The 23,800-nt window shown below is 43.5% G+C and overlaps 1 pseudogene; it reads left to right on the top strand.

The window, feature by feature from the left end:
* Positions 1–12,104: 12,104 nt before the first annotated feature.
* Positions 12,105–23,008, top strand: LOC128062083 (MLV-related proviral Env polyprotein-like; annotated as a pseudogene).
* Positions 23,009–23,800: the final 792 nt, after the last annotated feature.

The raw sequence follows: 23,800 nt of genomic DNA, 5'->3' as shown, positions 1-23,800 counted from the left end.
GTTTGTGTTTCCTTGTAACTTTCTGTTTAATTGATCTATCCATAGGTGTGAGTGGGGTATTAAAGTCTCCCACTATTATTGTGTTATTGTTAATTTACCCTTTCAAATTTGTTAGCATTTGTCTTACATACTGTGGTGCTGCTATGTTGGGTGCATATATATATGATTGTTATATCTTCTTCTTGGATTGATCCTTTGATCATTATGTAGTGTCCTTTGTCTCTTTTCACAGCCTTTGTTTTAAAGTCTATTTTATCCGATATGAGTATTGCTACTCCTGCTTTCTTTTGGTCTCTATTTGCATGGAATATCTTTTTCCAGCCCTTCACTTTCAGTCTGTATGTGTCCCTAGGTTTGAGCTAGGTCTCTTGTAGACAGCATATATAGGGGTCTTGTTTTTGTATCCATTCAGCCAGTCTTTGTCTTTTGGTTGGGGCATTCAACTCATTTACATTTAAGGTCATTATTGATAAGTATGATCCCATTGCCATTTACTTTATTGTTTTGTGTTCGAGATTATACACCCTTTCTGTGTTTCCTATCTAGGGAAGATCCTTTAGCATTTGTTGGAGAGCTGGTTTGGTGGTGCTGAATTCTCTCAACTTTTGCTTGTCTGTAAAGCTTTTGATTTCTCCTTCATATTTGAATGAGATCCTTGCTGGGTACAGTAATCTAGGCTGTAGATTATTTCCTTTCATCACTTTAAGTATGTCCTGCCACTCCCTCCTGGTCTGAAGAGTTTCTATTGAAAGATCAGCTGTTATCCTTATGGGAATCCCCTTGTGTGTTATTTGTTGTTTTTCCCTGCTGCTTTTAATATTTGTTCTTTGTGTTTGATCTTTGTTAATTTGATTAATATGTGTCTTGGGGTATTTTGCCTTGAGTTTTTCCTGTTTGGGACTCCCTGGGTTTCTTGGACTTGGGTTATTATTTCCTTCCCCATTTTAGGGAAGTTTTCAACTATTATCTCCTCAAGTATTTTCTCATGGTCTTTCTCTTTGTCTTCTTCTGGGACTCCTATGATTCAAATGTTGGAGAGTTTAACATTGTCCCAGAGGTCTCTGAAGTTGTCCTCATTTCTTTTAATTCTTTTTTCTTTTTTTCCTGTCTGTTTCATTTATTTCTACCATTCTATCCTCTACCTCACTTATCCTATCTTCTGCCTCCGTTATTCTACTGTTGGTTCCCTCCAGAGAGTTTTTTATCTCATTTATTGCATTATTCATTATATATTGACTCTTTTTTATTTCTTCAAGTCCTTGTTAAACCTTTCTTGCATCTTCTTGATCCTTGTCTCCAGGCTGTTTATCTGTAACTCCAATTTGTTTTCAAGATTTTGTATCATTTTCACTATCATTATTTGAAATTCTTTATCAGGTATATTCCCCATCTCTTCCTCTTTTGTGTGGTTTGGTGGGCCTTTATTCTGTTCCTTTACCTGCTGGGTATTTCTCTTCCTTTTCATCTTGTTTATATTGCTGTGTTTGGGGTGGACTTTCTGTATTCTGGCAGTTGGTGGTTCCTCTTTATTGTGGAGGTTCCTTGCTGTGGGTGGGGTTGGACAGGTGGCTTGTCAAGGTCTCCTGGTTAGGGAAGCTTGTGTCAGTGTTCTATTGGGTAGAGCTGGATTTCTTCTTTCTGAAGTGCAATGAAGTGCCCAGTAATACATTTTGAGACGTCAGTGGGTTTGGTGTAACTTTGGTCAGCTTCAATATTGAGGCTCAGTGTTATGTTCCTGTGTTGCTGGAGAATTTGCGTGGTATGTCTTGCTCTGGAGCTTGTTGGCCCTTAGGTGGTGCTGGGTTTCAGTTTAGGTGTGGAGGTGTTTGATGCTGCTGCTTCTAAGTCACTTCAGTCGTGTATGACTCTGTGCAACCCCAGAGATGGCAGCCCACCAGGCTCCCCCATCCCTAGGATTCTCCAGGCAAGAACACTGGAGTGGGTTGCCATTTCCTGAGCTCCTATCAATTAATGTTCTCTGGATTCAGGAGTTCTCTGGGATTCTCAGGATTTGGACTTAAGCCTCCTGCCTCTGGTTTTCAGTCTTATTCTTACAGTAGCCTCAAGATTTCTCCATTTATACAGCACCAGTGATAAAACATCTAGGTTAATGATGAAAAGTTTCTCCACAGTGAGGGCCACCCAGAGAGGTACACAGAGTTACATGGAGAAGAGAAGAGGGAGGAGGGAGATAGAGGTGACCAGGAGGAGAAGGTGGGGGGAAATCAAAAGGGGAGAGAGCAAGCTAGCCAGTAATCACTTCCCTATGTGCTCTCCACAGTCTGGATCCCTCAGATATGTTCATGGAGTTACACAGAGAAGAGAAGAGGGAGGAAGGGAACAGAGGTGTTCAGGAGGATAAAAGGGGGAATCAAAAGGAGTGAGACAGATCCAGCCAGTAATCTGTTCCCTAAGTGTTCTCCACAGCCCAGAACAAAAAAAGAGACTCACAGAGCTGGGTAGAGGAGAAAAGGGGGAGGGAGGAGATAAAGGCCACCTGGTGGAGAAAAAGGAGAATCAAAAGTGGGGGAGAGCAATCAGGCCAGTGATCTCACTCCCAAGTAAAAATGGGTATTGAAGATTGGATTCTTAAAGGTACAAAGTTGATAACAAATACCAAAAAAAAGCACAGATTTAAAAAATCTTGAGTAGAGGTTAGATTCTCAAAAATACAATATTAAAAAAAAAAAAAAGTCACAGAAATTATAATATATATATATGAAGTTTGCTATAAAAATAGGGTCTTTCTCTTGTGGTGTTTTTTTTTTGCAAGGTAATAGTAGGTTATAAAAATGAAAATTAAAGTGTTGTAGCCACATGTTCCAGGAAACAAACTCACTCAGGACAATGCAGATAGTGGAGTGCAGTTTATTACACCAGCAGGCCCAAGGCAGAGTCTTCTCTTAGCCAAGGACCCCGACCAGTTTTTGTGAAAACCTTATATACCCTAAGTGTACTTGCTCAAACCCACCTCCTCAAATTCCTTGAAAGTAGTCTGGACAAGGTAAAAGAGAGATACGATCAAAGTTAACCCATGATTCATGTGTCACACGACTACATAAACATTGCATATTTATCAATAGGCCTGTGGTCATATCTCGATAAACATAATGGAATTTACCCCTTTGTTCTGTTACAGAGATAATTAGTATATTCTCTTAGGCATCGGAGAGTCCAAGTATAAGTCCTGAGGCTCTTTCATCGTGGGGTCTGGATTTCCATTGCTATGCCATTTCTATAGACACTGGACACAAATTTCAGAGTCCATTGGGAGGGTGACCATGCGTGTAGCCTAATGTTCACAGCCTGGGCTAAGATGGAGTCCAGCTCTGTCTGTTTCCTCCTTCAAAAGGAGTAATGGGGACTTAAAAATAACAACAAAAAAAAATAAATAAAATAACATAATTTTTTTTAATTTAAAAAATAGTAATAGTAAAAATATATCTAAGATTTTCTCTGGAGCCGTTGTGGACAGCTGTTGTGGGGTCAGTTCATTTTCATATAGTTCCTTGGTCCAGCTTGTACTTCTCACGGTCTATAGGCCCCTTCCTATGTAGTTGGTGCTAACTACAGGGTTTTAATCTATTGCACCTATCACTTTCAAAGCAGTTCCCTCTATTTTAGCTTCTTCTGTTTGCTAGTCTCTTCAGTGTCTAATTTCCACCCTGACACAAGGCGGGTAGTGGTGGTCACTTTTTTTTTTTTAATTTTAGGCTCGCTTGTTCAGTCGTGCTTTAGGGAGGGAGGAACACTGCAAACAAATATCACTGGCATGTGTTCACAGTGATTCAGCCACACTGGGTTTACCCCCACTCACAGTGTGTGTGCTTTCCTAGTCTACACTGCTTAGACTCTAGGTTGCTCTGCCAGGAACTGTCTGATGCGGGCCCTGGTTTGCATGCGCTTCTCAGTTCTAAGCCGCTCAGGTTCAGGTTCTTGGGTACTCCACAAAGGTGCAGACTTGGTTGGGCCTGCGTTTTGTGCCGTCCCAGGTCTGAACAGCTCAGGTGAACAGATCTTTGGTGCATGAAGTTGCCCCCAGTTGAAGGCTGTGACTTATCCCCTCCCCCATTCTAGCCGCTTGGTTTTCTGGGTGTACAACGGGAGGGCCTTCTCAGGTGTGCTGTGTGTCACTTCTGGGAAGCTGATCTCTGGTTGCGACTCTCCCAGCAGATGTCCACCATACAGAATTCCAAGAAGTCTTGGTTAACAATGAAGTCTACTTGCAGTTTGGTATAGGATGCCTCTTGGGACTGCAATAGCACCTTTCTGGCTCTGGCTGCCCTTGCCTTCCTGTCTCCAGTGGAGGATGGGCTGGTCTTCAGCCAGCTAGCTCTGCTCAGTCCTTTGTTCTGTGAGCGTGCCTGGTGGTGGTTAGGGCTTTTCTCAGGATAGGAATCAGTTCAATTCAGTTCAGTTCAATCGCTCAGTCATGTCTGACTCTTTGCGACCCCATGAATCTCAGCATGCCAGGCCTCCCTGTCCATCACTAACTCCCAGAGTTCACTCAGACTCACGTCCATCGAGTCCATGATGCCATCCAGCCATCTCATCCTCGGTCGTCCCCTTCTCCTCCTGCCCCCAATCTCTCCCAGCATCAGAGTCTTTTCCAATGAGTCAACTCTTTGCATGAGGTGGCCAAAGTACTGGAGCTTCAGCTTTAGCATCATTCCTTTCAAAGAAATCCCGGGGTTGATCTCCTTCAGAATGGACTGGTTGGATCTCCTTGCAGTCCAAGGGACTCTCAAGAGTCTTCTCCAACACCACAGTTCAAAGGCATCAATTCTTCGGCGCTCAGCCTTCTTCACAGTCCAACTCTCACATCCATACATGACCACAGGAAAAACCATAGCCTTGACTAGGCAGACCTTAGTCAGCAAAGTAATGTCTCTGTTTTTGAATATACTATCTAGGTTGGTCATAACTTTTCTTCCAAGGAGTAAGTGTCTTTTAATTTCATGGCTGCAGTCACCATTTGCAGTGATTTTGGAGCCTCAAAAAATAAAGTGTGACACTTTTTCCACTGTTTCCCCATCTATTTCCCATGAAGTGATGGGACCGGATGCCATGATCTTCGTTTTCTGAATGTTGAGCTTTAAGCCAACTTTTTCACTCTCCTCTTTCACTTTCATCAAGAGGCTTTTTAGCTCCTCTTCACTTTCTCCCATAAAGGTGGTGTCATCTGCATATTTCAGGTTATTGATATTTCTCCCAGCAATCTTGATTCCAGCTTGTGCTTCTTCCAGTCCAGCATTTCTCATGATGTACTCTGCATATAAGTTAAATAAGCAGGGTGACAATATACAGCCTTGACATACTCCTTTTCCTATTTGGAACCAGTCTGTTGTTCCATGTCCAGTTCTAACTGTTGCTTCCTGACCTGCATACAGATTTCTCAAGAGGCAGGTTAGGTCGTCTGGTATTCCCATCTCTTTCAGAATTTTCCACAGTTTATTGTGATCCACACAGTCAAAGGCTTTGTCATAGTCAAGAAAGCAGAAATATCCTGGAACTCTCTTGCTTTTTCCATGTTGGCAATTTGATCTCTGGTTCCTCTGCCTTTGCTAAAACCAGCTTGAACATCAGGGAGTTCACGGTTTACATATTGCTGAAGTCTGGCTTGGAGAATTTTGAGCATTACTTTACTAGCATGTGAGATGAGTGCAATTGTGCGGTAGTTTGAGCATTCTTTTGCATTGCCTTTCTTTGGAACTGGAATAACTATCTCACAGTCTGGTTTGCTATCTCAAGCTAGTTCCCTCAAATTGCCCTCAGGGCATTCAGGCGCAGTCCTTACCCTAAGCAATGCAGCCCGCGCCTCCCTGTCCCTCCCCCACTTGCTAGTGGGGGATGTGAGCCTCTGGGCTGTTGCACCTCTGGGAGTTTCTGCTAGACATGTAATCTGTGGGTTTAAATTATTTATTTATTTTTCCTCCCAGTTATTGTGCCCTCTGAGATTCCAAGTCTCACCATAGACCCACCAGAGAGAGTGTTTCCTAGTTTTTGGAAACTTCTCTCTTTTTTAAGACTCTCTTCCCAGGACGGATCTCAGTCCCTACCTCTTTGTCTCTCTTTTTATCTTTTCTATTTTGTCCTACTTCCTTTCGAAGACAATGGGCTGCTTTTCTGGGGTGCCTGATGTCCTCTGCCAGCATTCAGAAGTTGTTCTGTGGAATTTGCTCAGCGCTCAAATGTTCTTTCGATGAATTTGTGGGGGAGAAAGTGGTCTCCCCACCTTATTCCTCCGCCATCTTAAGACCTCCTTAGCCAATGACTTTCAATATGCCTTCCTCACTAAGCTTAACTCTTCCTTTCACTTGAATACTCAGAGGCCATTTCAAAGTTTCTATTAACCTAGTCTGAACATTGTTTCATCTCAAGGAATAGGGAGGCTTGAGGAGAGGAAGAAAAATGGGAAATGGCCAGTGAGTGGAATAGTCAGAGCATACATAATATGTATATGGGCACAGTTTATTGTGTCCCTAAATAATCACAACAGTAACATCATGATTGCTGATTACCGATTCCCTATGGCTCAGATGTTAAAGAATCTGCCTGCTATTCAAAAGACCTGGATTCTATTCCTGAGTGGGGAAGATCCCTGGAGAACAGAATGGCAAACCCCTCCAGTATCTTGCCTGGAGAATGCTATGGATGGAGGGGCCTGGCAGGCAACAGTCCATGCAGTCGCAGAGAGTCAGACACGACTGAGAGACTAACACTTGGATTTTCACTTTTCAAAAGCATAATAATAATGAAAGCATACAAAATATTGTGAAAATTACTGAATTATGACATAGAAACTAAAGGAGCAAATTCTGTTGGCAAATGCTGTTGGTGCTTCATGCAGGTTTGTCACAAACCTATTTGTTAAGGAAAAAATGCAATGTCTGTGATGAACAATAAAATAAAGTACAGTAAATCAAGGTATACTGTAACAATGAATTTTTGAAATGAAGGAAATCAATCCCATTTACAGTAACATTGAAAAAATAAAATACTTATGAATAAATTTAACTAGACAGTGAAAGATCTCTACTCTGAAAACTATAAGACACTGTAAAAAGAAATCAAAGAAGATGCAAAATATAAAAAATAAATCATGATCATGGATTAGAAGAATCAATGTTGTTAAAATGTCAAATCAATATTTTCAAAAGTCATTTATAGATTCAATGAAATCCCAATCAAAGTCCCAATGTCGTTTTTTATAAAGTAAAAATAAAATATTTCTAAAATTTACATAAAACACAAAAGACCCTGATTTGCCAATCAAAACTTGAGAAAGAACAGAGCAGAATTCACTATCATACTTCCTAATTTCAAGTTTTACTATAAAGTTGTGCTTATCAAAACAACATAGTATTGACTCAAAACAGACAAATAGGCCAGCCAATAGAAGAGAATTGAAAGACCAGAAATAAACCCAAATACATTATGGTCAATTAGTATTTTCCAAGGGAGCCAAGACTTCTCAGTGGAAAAAAAAGTCCCTTCAATAAATGGCACTGGGTTAATTGGATAATCACAGATAAAAGAATGAAAGTAGACCAATATCTTAAATCACTCACAAAAATTAATTCCAAATAGATTAAAGACTTAAATGTAAGACCTAAAACAATGAAATTCCTAGATGAAAACATAGAAATAAATCTTAAAAGCTCATTTTTTGGATTAGAATCCTGAACCCAGACAAGAAAATAAAATATAAACAATTGAGACTACATTTTAAAAATCAACTTAAAAGCCATGAAATAAAAAAAATGCAAACTATATATTTGATAAACTAATATTCACAATATCTGTAAGAACTCATACAACTTAATGACAAGAAACCAAATAACCTATTTCAAGTTGGGCATAGGCTCTAAATAGACATTTCTCCAAAGAAGATATATGAAAGATCAACAGGTACATAAAATTTGCACATCACTAGTCATTAGGGAAATAAAAATTAAAATCACAATGAGATATCACCTCATGCCTGTTAGAATGGCCATCAGAAAAAATGATAAGTGCTAACAAATTCTGACATGGATATGGTTAAAAAAGAAAATGGGGGGTGGGAGGGAATATTACACAATGTTGTGGGAATGTAAATTTATGCAGTTATTATGGAAAACAATATGAAGGATACTAAAAAAAAAATAAATAAAGATTAAACTACTATATGATACAGCAATTCCACTTCTGAGAATCATCCAAAGGTAATAAAAACCTATTTGTACTCCCATGTTTATAGCAGGATTCTTTTGAATATCTAAGACATAAAAATAACTTATGTGTTCATTGTTGAATGAATAAAGAAGTTGTGGTTTATATACTTAAGGGAATATTGTTATTTTAGTTGCTAAGTTAAGTCTTTGTGTTCCCATGCACTGTAGCCTTCCAGGCTCCTCTGTTCATGAGATTTCCCAGGCAAGAATACTGGAGTGGGTTACCATTTCCTTCTCCAGGAGATCTTCCCAAAACAGAGATCAAACCCATGTTGAGTCTTTACTGCTGAGCCACCAGGGAAGCCTCAGGGAAGCCCTAAGGGAATATTATTCCACCATAAAAAAGAAAAAATGGAGGGCTGCTTTTTCATTCCTTAATGATGAAAACCAAAGACAGGATGTTTTTTGTTCTCCTTTTAAAATTTTGGCCTTCACAGGTGGCACTAGTGGTAAAGAACCCACCTGCCAATGCAGGAGACATAAGAGAAACCAGTTTGCTCCTTGGTTGGAAAAGATACCCTGGAGAAGGGTATAGAAAGAAAGAAAAGAAAATGAATTTGTTCAGTCATGTCCGACTCTTTGCAACCCCATGGACTATAAAACACCAGGCTCCTCTGTCCTTGGAATTTTACAGACAAGAGTACTAAAGTGTTTTGCCATTTCCTTCTCCAGGGGATCTTTGTGACCCAAGGATCAAACCCAGGTCTCCCACATTGCAGGCAGACACTTAACCATCTGAGCCACCAGGGAAGCCAGAGAAGGGCATAGCAATCCACTTCAGTATTCTTCCCTGGAGAATGCCATGGACATAGGAGCCTGGGCTACAGTCCATAGGGTCACAAAGAGTCACACATGTCTGAAGAGCCTTAGCACACACAAAGGGAATATTATTGCATGATAAAAAAAGAAAAATTCCCACTATTTGCAACAACATGAATTAACTTGGAAAGCACAAGTCAGACAGAGAAAGGCAAACATTATCCATTTATATGTGAAATCTAAACACAAAATCCTTTGACCACCTGATGCAAAGAGCTGAATCAAGAGAAAAGACCCTGATGCTGGGAAAGATTGAAGGCAGGAGAAGGGGATGACAGAGGATGAGATGGTTGGACAGCATCATCAATTCAATGGACATGAGTTTGAGCAAACCCTAGGAGATGGTGAAGGATAGGGAAGTTTGGCGTGCTGTGTAGTTCATGGGGTCGCAAAGTGTTGGATACGACTGAGTGGACAGAAAACACAAAATAAACTAATAGAAAAAGAGATCAGACTTTTGGTTATTAGAGGCAAATTTGGGGTAGGGGAAATTGAAAGAAGTTGGTCAGAAGTTACAAACTTCTAGTTATAAAGTAAATAATTACTAGGATATAAGGTACAATAAAACAGTCATAGTCAACACTGCTATGTAATATTGAGGAAATTATAACAAGACTAAATCTGAAGAGCTACCATCAAAAGGAAAAGAGTATTTTCTTTTTAAACAATTTTTATATTAGAAGATAGATGTTCAGTCAGTTCAGTTCAGTCTCAGTCATGTCCAACTCTTTGCGACCCCATGAACTGCAGCACGCCAGGCCTCCCTGTCCATCACCAACTCCCAGAGTTCACTCAGACTCACGTCCATCAAGTCCATGATGCCATCCAGCCATCTCATCCTCTGTCGTCCCCTTCTTCTCCTGCCCCCAATCCCTCCCAGCATCAGAGTCTTTTCTAATGAGTCAACCCTTCGCATGAGGTGGCCAAAGTACTGGAATTTCAGCTTTAGCATCATTCCTTCCAAAGAACACCCAGGGCTGATCTCCTCTAGAATGGACTGGTTGGATCTCCTTGCAGTCCAAGGGACTCTCAAGAGTCTTCTCCAACACCAGAGTTCAAAAGCATCAATTCTTCAGTGCTCAGCTTTCTTCACAGTCCAACTCTCACATCCATACATGACTACTGGAAAAACCATAGCCTTGACTACAGGGACCTTTGTTGGCAAAGTAATGTCTCTGCTTTTTAATATACTATCTATGTTTGTCATAACTTTCCTTCCAAGGAGTAAGCATCTTTTAATTTCATGGCTACAATCACCATTTGCAGTGATTTGTTAGCTGAGCCTATTATGGTGATCATTTCACAATATATGTAAGTCAAATCATTGTCTTGCATGCCTTAAACCTACACACTGATATATATCAATTATTTCTCAATAAAACTGGAAAATAATGTAAAATATAGCTTACTTGTCAAAGTACAAAAATCAAGTTAATATTTTCAATGTATTTCTATTCTATATCCCTTTTCCTTTTATGTAAACTGACATAAAATTTACACACTTCAAAATAAATCATCTTCATATGTACAGTTAAATAATTCTACCTCTTCTAGAATTTATATAAATGGAATCATACTATATGTTCTATTTTGTATTTGACTTCTTTGCTGAACATAATACCTATATGGTACAGTAGTATACATATATATGTATAAATGTAGTACATTATGGTTATTTATTCATCTGATGAAAGACATTCTTTTGCTTCAGATATTTTGGGTATTACGAATAAGGCTTCTATATTCAGTCTTATAAAAATCTCCTTAAAAGCGTATAATTTCATCTCTTATTTCATCCTTGGATGAGAGGCTATGTTATTTTTAACTTAAAAAAAAGTGCTAAAGTGTTTTCCAAATTAGTTTTACCATTCCATTTTCTCAAGGACATTATATGAGAGTTCCAATTACTCCACATTCTTGGCAATTATTGCTATTTTTTTCCTTGTAAATTTTAGTCACTGCTATGTGTATGCAGTCACAATACATATCTTCTTTGGTAATGTGTTTCCTGATTTATTTTTGATATTTTAAAATTTGAGTTGAAAGTCTTTTATAAGGTGTAATTTATACATTTGATGGGCTTCTTGGGTGGCTCAGTGGTAAAGAATCCACCTGCCAATGCAGGAGATGCAGGTTCAATCCCTGGGTCAGAAAGATAACCCTGGAGGGGGAAATAACAACCCACTCAAGTATTCTTGCCTGGAGAATTCCATGGACAGAGGAGTCTGGTGGTCTACAGCCCATGGGGTCACAACAGAGCAACTGAGCATGCACGCCTCCCTATGCATTTTAGAAATATTTATATCCAAGAAGAATATTGCAAATATCTTTTCTCAAATCATAGTTTATTTTTCTTTAAATGTCATTCAAAATTTCAGACATTTTTTTGTTGTTGTTTTAAAGTTTATTTTTATGATGACCACTCTGTTTTAAGATATTTTGCCTAATCTAAGTTTGCATGGAAGAGGAAACGTTTCCCTGGAGGAGGAAATGGCAATCCACTCCATTATTCTTGCCTGGAGAATTTCATGGACAGAGAAGCCTGAAGGGCTACAGTCCATGGAGTCACAAAGTGTCAGACACGACTGAGAGAGTAACACAAGTTTGCATAGATGATATACTGATTTCTTCAAGAAATTTTACTTTTAACTTTTATTTTTAGGTCTATATTTCATATTAATCTTTTTGTTTGTTACATCTTTGAGGTAAGAATTGAGGCTTTTTTTTCCTCCCATTTAAAATACTAATTGTTGTAAACTAAATATTGAAAGATTTTCATTTCTCCCATTTTATTAAATAGATAATTTGGTTGAAACAAATGAGCCTTGTCAGTTCAGTTCAGTCCTTTGCTTGCCAAATAAAACTGAGCTGTAACACTGCTCCATCCATGGCTTCAAATTTTTGCTGCGGCAAGACAGAACCAAAGTAATTACAAACCCTCCTTGGCATATATAGTGCCATGACTCGGATTTAATCTGGCTAAAACAACCACAGCTCAGCCCCTGCGAGGGGGAAGCCAAGCACAGCAGAAGGCCAACTCAGCAAAAGCTTCCAAGGTAGAAAGTGAACATGAAGAAAATTCAGCACAGTGGAAGTGACAAGAAGCCCAGTGCTCTAGAAACCAGGACAGCAAAAGCAAACTCAGCAGAAAGCTCATGTGGCTCAGTCTCAGATTACAGGAGAACTCAGTTTAAGGTAGAAAGTCCTCACTCCTATGGCTGTAAGGACATATGGCTAACAAAATCTTAATTCCTTTACAATCTCTCGTTTCTTGTTTCCTTGAACACCACCGCCCCCCCACCCCCACCCCCGCCCCTCCATGAACAGGTGAGCAGCAGTGGGTGCAATTGAGGGACTCTGGCAGGGGCTACTTAGTAGCTGTTGCCCAAGCGAGTGGAAGTTCTTCTGTCGTTAATCTTCTTTGTGCCAAGGATCAAGCCAATGAAAACTGAGCACAGGTCAGGTATTTAGCAGATTTTCTGGCAGGTTATGAATGGGATTCCTTGGCACATTTTTCCCACTGTTTTTTCCTCCCATCCTTCAGCTCTTCTTTCCTTGGACTTGAGCCCAGCCAAAACCTACAGTGCCTGGTTTTAGGACCTGATGAAGCTCAGGCTCTTGATGTCTCATTGCAAAAAATTCAGTGAGACACAGCGTAGGTAAGAGGTAGATTTGCTCGGATTCAGAGAAAAGCACATTTTGCAGGGTACGGGCCATTGCAGAGGGTGAGTGTAGAGGCCATGGAATGTGATATGGTTAGTTTTTGCATGTTGGGTGATTTCATATGGTAATGAGTGGGAGAATCATTCCAACAACTGGGGAACCACCCGTTCCGTCTTTTGACAATGCCTTGGAACTCTCCTGGCACCTCTGGGTGTGTCATTTAGCTTGCAGATTAAGGATCAAGATTTAGTTGAATTTGAGTTGTCATCTTGGACCCAATTGATTTTAATCAGTTTGTTATGCCCTTGGGCTATCTCATTCTTTCAAAAGTTGTGCCCTGCCCCCTTCCCTCCTGTTTCACACTCTTTTCCTGAGCCCTGTCAGCGCCCACAATGTGGCCTCCAAAATATTCTGGAGGGAAAACCAGAAAATAACTGGTGTTTGGGAGAGAAATGCTGTATAATCTCCAATCCCTCTAGATATTCAGGCCTTGAACTTCCATGTTTCCTACAACATGTGCAACAATAGCATCTCTCAGTGAACCTGCTAAGATGGGCACACAATGTGACAGGCACACAATGCCTGCTAGAAGTCCATCTGTTGGCATCCCTTAAAGGGCAATTGGGCTTCCAGGGATAATGTTTGGCACTTTGGGAGTTAGCCCTGCAGGCACTTTGGGCCCAAACTGTTATCACCCTTCTCCTAAAGTTACAAACATATTCCTGGATCAAATCTCTACTCCACTTTTATGGAACATCTGGTCTGTTGCCTTTTATCAATTTGTCCTTAAGCTAGTTACTTACTCCTACAACCAGGATCCTGCCCCCTTGTAGGCAACATTGCTCCACCCCACTTATTATTAAGATACTCTTAATGCCCCTAACATGGCCAGATAACCCACTCATTTGTCATTACTTCTGTTTTTACCTAAACTGGGTCTATGACAATGAAATGTTTACCACTGGAGACACCCTAAACTGTTCATATGGAGGACTAGAGGAGGAAATCAGTGACTTTCATTCCCTCAGAGCAATAAGAGGATAAGGCTTATGGCTGTTTCACCAGGTTGCCAGTCTCAGGACACAGGCTTGGATTGCTTTACATCATGATATTTATTCCCATCCACAGTGGACAAACCAGCAGTGACTTATGATTACAGCCCCTTAATCCTACCCAGCAATGGTCACACTGGAGACCTTGGGGATGCCTGACTCCCAGTTCAGGGGTCCCAGGAGGTCGATCTGCCTTGACCTGCTTAGGGTCTGGTCCTCGAAATATTGTCACGCCTCAACCTGCTCAGGGATCTTCCAGTCCAGGGGTCCCAGAGGGTCGAAATGCCTTGACCTGCCTGAGGATTCAATCTCTAGGAGACTGCCATGCCTCAGCCTGCCTGGGGATCTTCACCCTGACCCGGGGACGCCTGGCTCTCAGGTTGCAACAGTACTGGGTAGGATAAGCTTAAAAAAGACTCACCCCTAAAGAAGTCCACCCATGGAAGTAGAAGGATGCCTGTTAGAATTTTTTTCCTTTTTTTCTTTCCTCCCTCTCATCACTGTCTTTCAGATAGGAAATAACCAATCCACTTCCCGACAGATGCCCTTGATAACTGGAAGCTGTTCAATCCTCTAATCCTAAGGAGAAGTCGCTTAAAATTATTTTGTGCCACTGCATGGCCACAGTATCCTCTGGGCGACAAGGAACACTGACCTATGGATGAGAGTTTAAATTATAATACCATCCAGCAGCTAGACTTATTCTGCAAAATACAAGGGAAATGGACAGAGTTTCCCTATGTCCAAATTTTCTTCCAACTAAGAGATATGAAGGAACTCTGTCTTAAGTATGGGATTGTTTTATGCCTACTAGGCAAATGGTGTTTAGCACAAACAACCAAGACAAGGAAGCCCTCGGTGAAGGCTCACCTCCCACAGCTCCCAAGTTGCCTGGTGCTCCTTCCTTGTATCCAAATGTGCCCCCATATCTGGGCTCACCCCCTCCACAAAATCCAACTCAAGCATGTCCCTTAGTTTAAACTGGAGGAGAATTTGGTCCAACCCAGGTCCATAAGACCTTTTCCCTCTTAGGAATTAAGACAGAACAAACAAGATCTGAGAAGCTATACAGGTGAAACAGGCAAATATATATATACATTCCAACACATTACCTTGGCTTTTGACTTGACATGGAAGGACATAATAGTCCTATTTAGTCCAACTTTATCTGACCCTGAGCATGCTAGGGTCTTGAAGGAAGCCCAAAAGTATGCTATTGGGCTTCACATGTCAAGCAATAAATACCCAGTAGGGGAAACTGCTGGAGAAGGAAATGGCATCCCACTCCAGTATTCTTGCCTGGAGAATCCCAGGGACAGGGGAGCCTGGTGGGCTGCCGTCTATGGGGTTGCACAGAGTTGGACATGACTGAAGCAGCTTAGCAGCAGCAGCAGCAAGAGAAACTCCAGTCCCCTCCTCAGATCCTAATTGGAATTATAATGATCCTGAGCACTGTTAGGGACCAAACGATGGGCTCTAGGACCTGAGTCATGTTTACCAGAAAGAGACAGGACATGCGCTCATCCTGCCTGGCCAGTCATGTAACGCCAGCTACTCCTGTAACCGAGACAAAGAACTCCCTGTATATAAGCTGCCATACTCCTTTGTTCGGGGCTCTTGTTGGATTCTGCTGTGCCGGATGAGACTGGGGCCCTAGCGCGCTAGAAATAAACTCCCTTCTTGCCTTTGCATTACCGTGGTGGACTTGCTCCCTCTCTCAGTCGGTTTGGAGATACGGGCTCAGAGCATAACATCTGGGGGCTCGTCCAGGATCTCCATCCCGCTGGGGAGGACAACTCTCCTGGTAGAAGGGAGTAACCTCGTTAGGAGATAAGAGCTCTGAGCACTGGTGCTAACGTTGCAGAAGCCCAGATTAAGTCCGGGGCCCAGTATCGTACTGGGGAGGCATCTGGGTGTAAAGTGCAGAGGCAAGTCCAGCGTAAGGCCAGGGCCCGGTATCGTGCCGGGGAGGCAGCTGGCTCTGTGAACATCCTGCAGGTAAGATTGAGTGCATTGTCGGTGGCCACCTTGCGTTTGTTATCTGTTTGGCTATTTGTGGTGTCTGCATTGCTCTTTGTGTGCTCTGTTGGCTCCCAGTGCACTTTTCTGTGATCATGGGACAAACAACTTCTACTCCTTTATCTCTTATGATTAACCACTTCTCTGATTTCAAATCTAGAGCTCAGAATCTTTCGTTACTGGTGAAGAAGAGCAAACTGGTGACTTTCTGTTTCCCCGAGTGGCCCACCTTTGACGTCGGATGGCCACAAGAGGGAACCTTCAATCTCCAAATTATCCAGGCAGTTAAAGAGAGGGTGCTTACTCCTAGTCCTGCCGGGCACCCAGATCAGACTCCCTACATTCTGGTCTGGCAGGATCTAGTGAGAAACCCGCTGGAATGGCTTAAACCCTTTGTTCTCGCTCCTCCTAAACCTCCTAAACCTCCCCGTCCCTCTTCCCCAACTCCAAACTCGCCAAGCCCACAGGTGCTAGTCATGAAGGCTTCTGAAGAAAAAGGAGAGAAAAAGGACGAGAATCGACCAAAGCCGGTCTTCCAGGAATCTTCTCTGTATCCTAATCTGATAGATCTGGAGACTGAATTGTTCCCACCCCCGTATGCGGATCCACATCCGCCTTTGCTTCCACAGGTTCCACAGGTTTCATCGGGAGAAGCCAGGAGGAGAGCCGAGCCTTCAGCTCATCCCAGAGAAGGGGGCCCCGCCCAGGGAACTCGGGGAAGAACAAGAGAAATGGCCAGCATAGCAGAAGAAGACCCAGAAGTCCCCTCCTCCACCGTTCACGCATTTCCGGTCCGGGCAGGGCCAGCCAGAGAGGGTGGAGAGCGGACATATCAGTACTGGCCCTTCTCCACCAGTGATTTGTACAATTGGAAAACCCAGACTCCCTCCTTCTCTGAAAAACCGCAGGGTCTTATTGATCTTTTAGAGTCTATCCTTTTTACTCACAATCCCACTTGGGATGATTGTCAACAACTGTTACAGGTGCTTTTCACTACAGAGGAGAGCGAGTGGATCCTGTCAGAAGCTCGGAAGAATGTGCCAGGGGTAGATGGGAGGCCCACAATACAGCCTAACCTCATTGAGGAGGGATTCCCCTTGGTGCGACCCAACTGGGACTTCGAACGCGCTAAAGGTAGGGAGCATCTCCGAGTGTACCGTCAGACTCTTATGGCTGGCCTTAGAGCAGCCGCCAGGAAGCCAACTAATTTGGCCAAAATAAATTCAGTGAGGCAGGAACCAAATGAGAGCCCAGCAGCCTTCCTTGAAAGGATAATGGAAGCTTTTAGACAGTATACCCCTATGGACCCACAGGCAGATGAGTCACGAGTGGCAGTTATGTTAGCATTTGTAAATCAAGCAGCCCCCGATATTAGAAAAAAGTTACAAAAGATAGAGAGGTTAAATGAACAATCCTTGCAAGATCTAGTGAGGGCAGTCGAGAGAGTTTTTAATAATAGAGAGACCCCAGAAGAGATAGAGGACCACATTAGAAGAGAAGAAAGAGAATTTAGAGCTGAAGACACCGTAAAAATCAAAAAGAGCTGGCCCAGATAATTTTTGCTGGGGTTGAAAACAAAAACAGGTTCCAGAAAGGGAAAAAATTGGACTCAAAAACTGAAGAAAAAAACAACAAGGCGTAAGCTTGAGAAAAACCAATGTGCGTTTTGTAAAGAGTTTGGACATTGGAAAGATAAATGCCCCAAGAAAAATCTCAAACAGGGGCCCAAGAACCCCAAGAACGAGACTCCCTCTCCAGACAGTCATATCCTCTAAGCGGGTGAGGATAGTGACTAGGGGGGTCAGGGCTTGAAGCCCCTCCCCGAGTCCTGGGTAACTATAAATGGGGAGGGGGAACCAGTTGGCTTCATGGTGGACACGGGAGCCCAATACTCAGTCTTAAACCAAAAAGATGGACCCATGTCTAAGAAAAGTAGCTGGGTGCAGGGAGCAACCGGGACTAAATGATATGGATGGACTACAAAACGGCATGTGAACTTGGGGGCCCACCAGGTGACCCATTCTTTTCTGGTGATACCTGAGTGTCCAGCGCCCTTGTTGGGAAGGGATTTACTGTCTAAAGTGAATGCCCAAATTCATTTCGACCACGGACAAGTGTCGGTTTTAGATGGGACCGGGCATTGTCTTCAGGTCTTGTCTCTGGCATTAAAAGATGAATACAGACTCTACTTGCCAGAGGCCTCAGCGACAATAAGCCCTGAAGTACAACCATGGGTTCAAAGATACCCTCAGGCCTGGGCTGAAACAGCAGGAATGGGACTAGCCAAACAGAGGCCCCCTATCATTGTGGAACTGAAAGCCAGTGCTTCCCCCGTGAGGGTACGACAGTATCCCATGAGTCAAGAGGCTCGACAAGGAATTACTCCTCATATACAATGCCTCATAGACGCTGGGTTCCTGAAAAGGTGCCGGTCCCCATGGAACACTCCCCTGTTGCCTGTGAAAAAGCCTGGGGGAACTGATTTTAGACCGGTTCAAGATCTACAAGAAGTCAACAAATGGGTGAGTGATATTCATCCTATGGTTCCTAACCCTTATACATTGCTAAGCAACTTGCCTCCAAACTACATTTGGTACACTGTTTTAGATTTAAAAGATGCCTTTTTCAGTTTGCCTCTTGCCCCCGCAAGCCAAGAGATCTTTGCCTTTGAATGGCAGGAAGACGGTGGTCAGACCCCTGTGAAGCTGACATGGACTCGCTTACCACAGGGTTTCAAAAACTCGCCCACATTATTTAATGAGGCCCTGGACGAAGACCTCCATGAGTATCAGGTTGAACACCCTACCATTGTTTTATTACAATATGTTGATGACCTTATGCTGGCAGCGGCTACAGAGAAAGAGTGCCAAGAGGCAACAGGTGACCTTCTCCAAACCTTGGGGACTTTAGGTTACAGGGCCAGTGCCAAAAAGGCCCAGATTGCCAAGCAAGAGGTTACATACCTCGGTTATAAGATAAAACAGGGCCAGAGGTGGCTAACACAGGCTATGAAAGAAACCATCCTCCAGATCCCTGAGCCAGCTAACCCTAGACAAGTGAGAGAATTTCTGGGAACTGTGGGATGTTGCCAGTTATGGATCTTGGGGTTTGCAGAAAAGGCCAGGCCCTTATATGAAGGGACCAAAGAAAACAAGGACTGGAAATGGACTGAGCCAATGAAAGAGGCCTTTCAAGAGCTCAGGCGAGCCTTGCTAGAAGCTCCTGCCCTTGCCCTCCCTGATCCATCTAAGCCTTTTCAATTATTTGTCGATGAAAAGTGGGGGATAGGAAAAGGGGTACTAACACAGAGATGGGGACCATGGAAGCGACCTGTAGCTTACCTTTCCAAGAGACTGGACCCAGTGGCAGCCGGATGGCCACCTTGCCTCTGTATCATCATGGCCACCGCGCTCTTAGTCCACGATGCTGATAAACTGACTTATGGACAGAGACTCTTGGTCTACACTCCTCATGCTATAGAGAGAGTTTTAAAGCAACCCCCAGGTAAATGGATTTCTAATGCCCACTTGACACACTACCAGGCCTTGCTACTTGACACCCCACGGATTCATTTCCAAACGCTCTGCACTCTAAATCCGGCCACTTTTTTGCCCAATCTGGAGGAAAATAGCCCCCTCCATGATTGTGATGAGATACTGGCCGGGGTAACAGCAATACGAAAGGACTTAACCAATACTCCACTGGATAACAGTGAGCTAAAATGGTTCACAGATGGCAGCAGTTATGTGAAAGATGGGCAGAGATGGGCAGGAGCCGCAGTAGTAGGTGACTCTGGACAGACAATATGGGCAGACGCCCTTCCCCCGGATACCTCAGCACAAAAGTCAGAGTTAATTGCCCTGATTCAAGCATTAGAGAGAGCCAAAGGAAAAAAGAATAACTATTTTCACTGACAGTCGCTATGCTTTTGGCATGGTACACATCCAGGGCCTGATATATCGGGAACGAGGGTTTTTGACAGCTGAAGGAAAAGAAATTAAAAACTTGCCTGAAATCCGTAGCCTTTTAGCGGCTGTACAGATGCCTTGGGCTGTGTCAATAGTACACGTACCTGGACATCAGAAGGGTGACAGCCCCACGGCACAAGGGAATCGTGCAGCAGAACTGTCAGCTCGAAAAGTAGCTGATGAAGATTTCATCACCCCTGTGTTGGCAATCGGGCTTCCACCTCCAGGTATGGGAACTCTGCCCCCAACCCCTGAGTATTCATCCACAGACCTTACTTGGATCCAAGAACACACCAACCTTCAAAAAGGTGAAGATGGATGGTACCGAGACTCAGACGGCTACTGATACTCCCTGCTCAGTTGGGATGGCAACTATGTGAGCATTTACACTTGTCTACTCATCTGGGAAAAAAAAAGACTCTGATGCTCTTTCAAACTGCGCGCCTGTGATTTCCCCGGCACCAGACAACTGTAAAGAACATAGTGCATGCTTGTAAGGCGTGTCAACAGATGAGGCCAGGAAAAGGACAACATGCAGGACTGAGGTATCGGGGAGAAGGACCAGGGTAACACTGGGAAATAGGTTTCACCGAGGTAAGGCCAGGCAAGTATGGTTACCGGTACTTGTTAGTGTTGGTGGATACCTTCTCAGGGTGGGTAGAAGCTTTTCCTACAAGGCGAGAAACCACGATGATAGTGGCGAAAAAGATTTTAGAAGAAATAGTTCCCAGGTTTGGCCTGCCAGTGACCAACGGCTCTGATAATGGACCTGCTTTTGTGAGTCAAATAGTTCAGAGCCTTGCTCTAGCCCTGGGGACTAAATGGAAGTTACATTGTGAATACAGTCCACAGAGCTCAGGGCAAGTAAAAAGAATGAATCGGACCCTAAAAGAAACTTTAACCAAATTGGCTATAGAGACTGGCGGGGACTGGGTGACCCTCCTTCCCTTCGCCCTCTTCCTTGCACGTAATACTCCTTATCAACTTAATCTGACCCCATTTGAAATTCTGTATGGGAGACCTCCCCCTGTATGTCCAATATTTGAAGGGAAAAAACTACCGCCTCCCACGTTGGGACAATTCCAAGAGGCCTTGATGGCCTTAAGCAAGGTGCACTCTCGTGTCTGGAAACTACTCCGGGACATACATGTGGGTCAAAATAAGGGAACTATTCCCTCACGTGACATTGGCCCAGGAGATTGGGTATGGGTCAAAAGGCACCAAACCAAGGCACTAGAACCCAAATGGAAGGGTCCTTATGTTATTCTTCTTACCATCCCAACTGCCCTAAAGGTTGACAGTATCGGGCCTTGGGTGCATTGCAACCATGTACGCCCAGCTACTTCAGCAGAGTAGGAAGATGCTAAAAAAGAATGGGAAGCATCTCTGCACCCGTCCAACCCCCTGAGGCTGACGCTCCGGCGTCATCGACAGGACCAAGACAACTCGTCTGGACCATCTTATGGATGACCATGTTACTCTGCTCCGAAGCTGCCGGCGTGAACCCGCACCAACCTGTCAGAATCACCTGGAAACTGCAAAATGGACTAACACGTGAGATGCTTAACTCCACCACCGCAATACATCCACCAAATACTTGGTGGCCAGACTTATACTTTGACCTTAAGCCGGTGGTAAATGTACCCTGGAAGAGGGGCAAGCTCTGGAATCATGCACTCAGGGCATGTCCAGGTGTGCCCAGGCATAACTGGAAGAGCTGTGGGGGGATACAGGACTTTTATTGTAAATCTTGGGACTGCGTAACTTCCAATGATGGGTCGGAGACTCCAGGGTATAGACGGTGGGATGTAGGAAATCGGGACTTGCTTAACTTCTCATTTGTAGGACCCGTACCTCCTTACTCCGATTGGGAAAAAGATCATAACTTTGCCCAGGTAAAAATAAGGTTTAACATTGACAAAGCAAAAAAAGAAAAGGCCTGGGTCAACGGGATATCATGGGGGCTTCAGACCAGAACTGACGGGTTCCCATACCGGGAGTATTATAATGGGATCATTGTTGTGAGTCAAGTTTTAGAACCAGTACAAATGTATAGTATCGGTCCAAACCCCGTTGAACAGGTCCATGCAACTCTCTACCCGACAACCTCCCTACCTACATCCCAGGGACCAACAAAAGACCCAGAGGCTGGCCCCCTTGCTAAACTCAGACAAACAGATCCACTATGGAAATTAGTAAAGGCAGCTTATGCTACCTTAAATCAAACCCATCCTGAGGCAACTAAATCCTGTTGGTTATGTTACAACTTAATTCCCCCTTATTATGAGGCAGTAGGCCTCAATGCCTCTTATGACCTGGCCAATGGCACCGATCCTCCTCAATGTCAATGCAGAGACCAAAAAGTAGGCCTTACAATGAGAGAGATATGGGGAAAAGTGTTATGTATGGGCAAGGTATTATCAGAGAGGTCTCCACTGTGTGCACATGTCGTTGAGCTTACGGACTTGCCCATAGCCAGGTGGCTAATACCACAGATGGGAGGATGGTGGGTCTGTTCACACACAGGGCTGACTCCATGCTTACACAGCTCAATCTTTGATCCCAAAGAAGAATACTGTGTTATGGTAGCAGTCGTGCCAAAAATTCTGTACCGACCAGAGGAAACAATATATGATTACTGGACCCAAAAATTGACCCTAAATCCTCAAGAAAGAACTTACAAAGTCAAGAGGGAACCTCTTACTGCCATAACCATAGCAACTATGTTCGGTCTTGGAATAGCCGGGGCCAAAACAGGAATAACAGCTTTGTCCCTGCAAAGCCAAGGATTTAACTCCCTGAGAGCGGCCATAGATGAGGACATCACCTGTATAGAGCAATCTATTAGTCATTTAGAATCGTCTTTAACTTCCCTATCTGAAGTAGTTCTGCAAAACAGAAGAGGATTAGATCTGCTCTTTCTGCAACAGGGGGTCTCTGTGCTGCCCTAGGAGAAGAGTGTTGTTTTTATGCTGATCACACAGGAATAGTTAGAGAATCTATGGCCAAAGTAAGAGAGGGACTAGCCCAACGTAAACGAGAACATGAGGCTCAACAAGGATGGTTTGAGTCTTGGTTTCAACAATCCCCTTGGTTGACCACCCTAATCTCCACCTTGCTGGGACCCCTGCTAATACTTCTACTGATGCTTACCTTTGGCCCATGTATTATCAACAGACCTGTAGCCTTTGTAAAGGAACGCATAAATACAGTGCAGCTGTTTGTGCTCCAGCAACAATATCAAACTGTGTCTCAGGACCAAGAGGAAGATTCCTCTATATGATCTAAGGACAGGGGGGAATGTTAGGGACCAAACGACGGGCTCTAGGACCTGAGTCATGTTTACCAGAAAGAGACAGGACATGCGCTCATCCTGCCTGGCCAGTCATGTAACGCCAGCTACTCCTGTAACCGAGACAAAGAACTGCCTGTATATAAGCCACCATACTCCTTTGTTTGGGGCTCTTGTTGGATTCTGCTGTGCCGGATGAGACTTGGGCCCTAGTGCGCTAGAAATAAACTCCCTTCTTGCCTTTGCATTACCGTGGTGGACTTGCTTTCTCTCTCGGTCGGTTCGGAGATACAGGCTCGGAGCATAACAAGCACATCTGGGAAAGGGATCATTTCCTGATCTGTATAAAGGTAGGACCTAAAGAAGCCCAGCAAAAAGTAATCAGCTATAACTGGGTCTCAGCAATAACTCAGGAGCCCAATGAGAAAACCATTGTCTTTCTGGAAAGGTTGAAAGAGATCCTCCAAAAATTTACCAATCTGGACTTAGACTCTTACAAGTGACAGGTGATTTTTAAGGACAAATTCCTGTCTCAATGTGCATCAGACATCACAATAAAATTACAACAGCTACAGCCGCAGGACCCTGCTGCCTCTTTAGATGAGATGGTCCAGACAGCCACCAATATCTTTTATAACAGAACAGGAGAGGGAGGCCAAGGCCCAGGAGAGGAAGAAAAGGAAAGAGACAAGTCATGCCCAGATGCTGGCCGCCTTCCAGGGAAGCCCTATGGCAAACCCATGTCCTTAAAGAACAAGGCATGAGGCAAAT

The sequence above is a fragment of the Budorcas taxicolor genome, chromosome 17 (genome assembly GCF_023091745.1).
Source record: "Budorcas taxicolor isolate Tak-1 chromosome 17, Takin1.1, whole genome shotgun sequence".
Classification (NCBI taxonomy): domain Eukaryota; kingdom Metazoa; phylum Chordata; class Mammalia; order Artiodactyla; family Bovidae; genus Budorcas; species Budorcas taxicolor.
This window is presented reverse-complemented; position numbering and strand designations above follow the sequence as displayed.